At 48.0% G+C, this 6,000-nt stretch overlaps 1 protein-coding gene across 1 annotated transcript in view; it reads left to right on the top strand.

Annotated features, from left to right (window-relative positions):
• The window catches only part of NUP50 (nucleoporin 50), a 20,819-nt gene extending 19,613 nt beyond the window's left edge, over positions 1–1,206 (top strand). The window contains exon 8 of the mRNA XM_026017302.2: positions 1–1,206. This exon is cut by the window's left edge and continues 2,285 nt beyond it. The gene's annotated coding sequence lies outside the window, so the exon portion shown is untranslated.
• Positions 1,207–6,000: the final 4,794 nt, after the last annotated feature.

Raw genomic sequence — 6,000 nt, 5'->3', positions numbered from 1 at the left:
CGTGTGCCATAACTCCCAATGTGATTATCTCCTTCATGTCACTTCTGCTTTAGGAACCTGCTGGTCTCCATCTTAATTATGTATTGATACAAAAGAGCCTGACTGGATTTTCCTGTAAAACCTAAATACTTGTATGTACTTGGGGGAAGGGGTCCCTCGGCCTCCACTGTATTAGTTGCTAAATTCCACCCTACGGGTCTAGTTAGATTTATTTTTAACAAAATCTTGGAAATTAGGCTTTAAAATGTTTAATGTGGACTGAAATTTTTGTGTTTAGTTGGAGGATCTCTGGAGTATGTATGTCATCTGTGTGGCCTGAGGGGAGGTGTTTTTAACCTTTAATCCTGAATCAGTTGTGTCCCATCTTGACAAATACCGAGCATCCCAGTGGCCTTTTACAAACACGTGTGTCTTTCTCCTTTCGAGCGCTCCCCCAGGAAGCACAAAAATGAGCATAGTGCTATCTTTTCGTTTTTAGAATTATAGGCTGGAAAATGTGTGTCCAGTTTTTAAAGCAGTTTTAGATTCTGTTTTCCATGGAAGGACAAGTCTGACCATTTATGAACCGATTTTCTTAAAAAGGATTATAGTTTTACAATTTCAGTTCTAAATCATATTTTTGATATGCTGCATGCCAAAAAGAATGTACCTGTTCTGGGGTAGGGGGAGAAAATCCCATCATACTATCCGAGTGCAGAACAAGTTCTCACTGAGAAAGCCTTTTTGGTTTCATTTTAAGAGTGAAACATGTCTGCTTCTGAGCATCAGTCAGTTCTTCGATGTCTGAAGTCAGAATGCAAGCACAGTGCATTTTGAAGGCTTTGCAAACCGAATGGCTCGCCCCCAAAACCCTTGGGTAATCGTTCTCATTCTGGAAGTGAGAATCTGTAGTAGAAACTGGCGTGTCCCGCGCGGTTCTGGTAGGGGACCGCGAGGAGCCCGTCCAGTCCCGCTCTCGGCACCGGGACGTTCTTGGCCAGAGGCAATCATGGTTAGGACTACGGACTCTGCTTGACGCAGACGCGATCGTTACAGATGTAAAACTTCTTAGCAATCAGATAAGTTGTTTGCTTTCTATTTTACATAGGAAATTGTTTTCTAAAACTAAAATACTTGAATTGTCAGACAATGTAATCTCAGTTTGTATTAGTTTTTGAGGAAGTGTAATAATCCATGAAATGTGAATAAAATGGAAAGTAAACAAAATCATGGTGTTTGACACTTTTGTGTTCCTCTGTGACATTCCTGGTGTCGATACAAGTTGAGCAGGCCGGAGGGAGAAGAACCGCGCAGAAGCCCAGAAACCCCCAGGTAGCAGAGGATCTGCTTGGCCGTGCAGACAGACCTACTGACTGTGGGCCCCTGCGTGTGGGGGTAAGGCCCCTTCCGAGCCATTCAGGACTCTGTCGTGGGGGACTCCTGTCCCTACGAATCAGAATTGGAATGGCAGAGGTGTCACGGGCTGCCGTGGTGGGCACTGTGCCAGGCGCCCTGCCCCTGGTGCTCTTGGTCTGGTCCTCTGGCCAGCCTCCCAGACTGGCTCCGAGGTGGGTTTTCCAAAGCACGGTGCTGGGGCAGGTCAGTGTGTTTCCTACAGATACGTAAGTGGATTTGGGATCTGTGTCCAGGTCTGTCTCAGTTAAACATCTCTTACGGACACTTGAAAACTAAGGATCAAGAGGATCAAGAAAAAAACTACATGGAGGTTATTATAGAACTTGACATTGTCAGTGATTCAGAAAATCACTAGTAAGGCATTAAGAGATTAAGCAATATATTTAATATAATTATGATGCTCCTTTGGAGTTGAGTGCTGAGTTACTCAGCACCTGGCTGCATCAGGTGTCTCCTGGCAAGATACTGTGAACATGAACGTACTCATTGAAGCGGTGTTCCCAAGCTGACGGAAGTATCTAAGTGACATAAGAGGGTGCTCGTCCTGAAAACACACCCGCCCTATGGTAGGTACTCAGCAGGGTGGTCCAGTGAGAACGGGCTTCTCCAAGTGCAGAACTTGCTAGAAATGTAATCTGAGGGTGGGGGCCTGGTGTGGTTTGGTTTTATTTTGATTGAAAATTTCATTGTTTATTATAGTCACAGACTTGTGCAGCCACCACTAATTCCAGAATATTTTCATCCCTGGCTGTCTAGGTTTCAACTGGGGGTTCTGATAAATGCTCGAGTCTGAGGAACCGCCCCCCTTCCCCTGGGCCATGTCCATGCTCGTGGTGATGCCCTCTGGCACATTTCCAGGAGAGGAACAGCCGTGACTCTCAGTGTTGCCAACCATTGTGCCAGCCTTTGTATACGCGTGTCTCCCCTCAAACTCTGCACCCAGGAAGGGAGGTGGTGATTTGACTTTATGGCTGTAAAAACCCAGCCCAGGTCCCATGTGCCCAGGGAGGCGTGGACCTGTCCAGGCTATCCCCAGCGTGCCATGCAGAAGATGTGTACGTGCCCCTGAAAGGACTAAACTTGACTGACTTCTGGAATGGTCTAAAAATCTTCCGAGCAAAATGGTTTATTCAAAATAGAATCACTGAAGTTCACTAAAAAACCATGGTTCTTTCAAACGCAGCATAATCTAATTGTTTTATTAAAGTCAGATTCCAAGATGAAAGACCCTTAATCCACACATAGGAAAAGAAATATCTTGTTAAACCTGTTGACTTATGTGGAGGTCAAGTCAGGAGGGGCTCAGGGAAGCTGTGAGCAAAAGAAAGGACGTCTTTTGTTGAATCATCCCCCAAAACAAACATCTTCCCTTCTCATATGAATTTCCCAGCTGTCCTCCTGTCATCTTAACAGTCAAGCACAAAGTAGAGCATGTTTGTCCATTCAGCGTGTATATATACAATGAACGAGGATAGTGTACGGATTAGTTTATTTTACATCTTCCCCTCCTCCCGATATAAAATTCCCAAAGGTTTTCTCTTCCAGTCAACATGTTTTTCTAAAGCTGGGGCGTGACGGTAGTTCCTAAAAGTTCATCTGGGATGGAAAAGAAGGACCGAAAGAGCAACATTAGCCTTCAGGAGGCCGCTCACAGGATGAGGTTCTTGCAGCAGCTTCCAGGACAGCTTTCATAACAAATAGCTTTATTAAAAACTTTTCAGGCAACTGTTTTAAAGGGGCCTCCTCCTACCTCTTTAATGAGAAGGGGGTCTGACCTGGATAGGCAACAAGGATGTCTTTTTTTTAACCTACCAGATTGCTCGCTAACCACGCCCTGGTGATGCCGCTTCAGAAACTTCTGGTTCGGATGCTTCTAATGCAATGACCTCTAATGGAAGAGGTGTCATCAATGGGACGATTCTCACCATATTTCTCAATTTGCATAAATGTTCCTCTCAGACCACCCCCTTCTGTGCTTTCACTTCCTGGCACTTCCTGCCACACAGCAGAGGCCTGACACGGGCTCCTCACCCGAGACACAGCTTTTAAGAGTCGGTTTGCTCGTGGGAAGGGCGAGCCCACTGCCGAGCCCTGGAGGCTGCAACGGGCCTGCATCTGCCTCGGGCCTGCATCTGCCTCGGGGAGGTGGAGTCAGCTTGAAAAACGTGCATGTGTGCAAGCCGCATCAGCTGGATTAGCTAGTCTCAAAACCATCTGTCTACACTTGATCTTGGGACTCCTGACTCTGATCCTAGGCATTTTCCCATTGCCATGAGGCCTTTTTAGAGGTTTTCCAAAAAAAAGCTTGGGAAATCTTACTGTGACCAGGAGGCATGTACTGCTTTACGAGGACTGGGAGCTAAACCTGAAATGCGTCCATATTGATCGGATTTTGCAAATACTGCCTCAGACCAAACCCCGGGCCTTGGGCCTCCCGACCCCGTGCCTGACTCCTAGTGTTTCCCTGGAGCCAGGGCCTGGGGTGGTTTCTGTCCGTCTCCAGCATTTCTAGAAAGGAACTTGTGTGAAAAGCTCTAAAAACAGTCGAAGAAGAAATCTTTGGGGGCAAATAAAGGTTCAATCACCACATTTATGCATTGCTGTAACATCTGTATTTGTTCTGAAATACCCAGTAAAGAAAAAACAACTAAGTACAGATTCATTAGAGGAAAACACGGAGGAAAAATAAATTTAATATCCAACATGCAAATCAACTTTCAACAGAAATGCAAAACCATAAAGCACAGCTCACAGCCAACCGAACGCTGCTCAGAAATGGTTTCTGTACGTGGAAGACGGTGAACCCAGAAGCTGCTTGTGTTTATGTAAATACCACCGACAATTAGATCTTGACGTGTTCAATTATGCCATCGTGGTGTTTCTGCTAAAATATATTTTGTAGAAATCACTTTAGTTAAGCCTCAAAGTCGTGAAAAATCTCAACAGGCTTTCTTTGCAGTTTGATTGTTCTCCCACGGAGAGTCCACTTGGAACCCGTGAGCAAGCGCTATGTACACCTCACCCACCCGGCCTTCTGACCGGATGCTTCCAGCTGCTCGGCAGGGTGGTTGGAGCGCCACCGTGACCTCTCCTCTCCTGAGCTCAAGGCCTGGGGCCGCAAAAATCAAGGTGCCTGCTTGTGTTGGGGACGGTAGAAAACTGTAAACACAAACTCTCTCTGCACATCTGCAGCTTCCTCTGCTGCGGGGGGGGGGGGTGGGGGGTGTTACCCGTGATGGAGCCCCAAATCCAACACCGGGCCACTCGGTGACTTGGCTCCTGTGGTTGGGCATCCAAGGGGTTCTCCAGGCCCTTCGAGGCAGAGGCTTAGGGAAAGGGCCGTGGGTGCACCCCCTGGTCCTGGGACCTAGAAGCCCGTGCCTCCCCTCCTGCAGGAGCTGCTGCCGCCACTTCTGAAGGCCGCACGGGCTTGCTGCCCTCCGGGAGCCTGCGTCCTGTCGGGGTGGTGATGTGTCTTTAGAGAATCCTGCTTTCTGGTTACAAAGTGAGAAGCAGCCCGAACAGAAGAAATCCATGTCATGTCAACAGATACTTGGCTTTAGAGACTGGATATGAAACTACACTGTAGCTCAATCACAAAACCGACCAGCGTGCCTGCCAGAGCGAGACCCACCCGGGCTCCTGGAAACCCTGGCCTCTTGCACATGTGACATCTCTATGGGATCTTGGCCGAGGACTTCATGCCTCCACGAGGTGACGGGGTCAGATGCATTCCTCCAAGGCAGTTGTTCGAACTTACCAACCGCATGCGGCCTGCCTCCTGAGATGTCTTAGTGGGAAGGTTGGTTCTTACTGGACTTTTCAAGTCTACTGACTGACACTGTGTGATTCAAACAGCAACTTCCAGTTTGCTTCTAGCTCAATTCTTTAAAAAAGCCCTCCCACCAGGCACAGGCCTTCGCGTCGCTGACCGCGTCTCCGTGGAGAACGGATGCCTGATCTGATGATCTGTTCACAGTCCTTGCAGAGTGGGACTCTCCGAAAGCCCAGCCATGGGCTGCCCAGGTGGTGGTTGAGTGCCTACCTTTGGCTCAGGTCATGGTCCTGGGGTGGGTCCTGGGATCGAGTCCCACATCGGGCTCCTTGCATAGAGCCTGCTTCTCCCTCTGCCCATGTCTGCCTCTTTCTCTGTGTCTCTTATGAATAAATAAATAAAATCTTTAAAAAAAAAAAAAAAAAAAGAAAAGAAAGCCCGGCCATTTCCAGGTCGAGTGGGTGGCGGGGTATTTCGTTCCCTGTTGACTCCTTCCCTGTCACTGATACATAGATGCCATTCTTCTGAGCTACTGGGCCTCCAATGTCTCTTTAGGCAACTGGAATTCCCCCCGCAAGACATCGGTGCGTGAGACCAGATGCCCCGTCAGCCTGCACGCGCTGGGAGGTGGACGAGAGGCCACACACCACCCATCAGACGCTGGGACCGTGATGTTTTTCGTAAAAAGGGAGCTTGCTTTATTTGTGTCCTAAAAAGTGACACCATGGTTTCTTGACAGAAAAATTGTACTTGGATTCCAGTTCCCACTGAAGAAATGTGCGCGTGCTTTGGCCATCCCTGCATTACACGAGAGACAGGCACATTTCCAG

Source organism: Vulpes vulpes, chromosome 16 (genome assembly GCF_048418805.1).
Source record: "Vulpes vulpes isolate BD-2025 chromosome 16, VulVul3, whole genome shotgun sequence".
Taxonomy (NCBI): Eukaryota; Metazoa; Chordata; class Mammalia; order Carnivora; family Canidae; genus Vulpes; species Vulpes vulpes.
The sequence above is the reverse complement of the archived record's forward strand: the minus strand, read 5'-3'. Positions and strand labels throughout refer to the sequence as shown.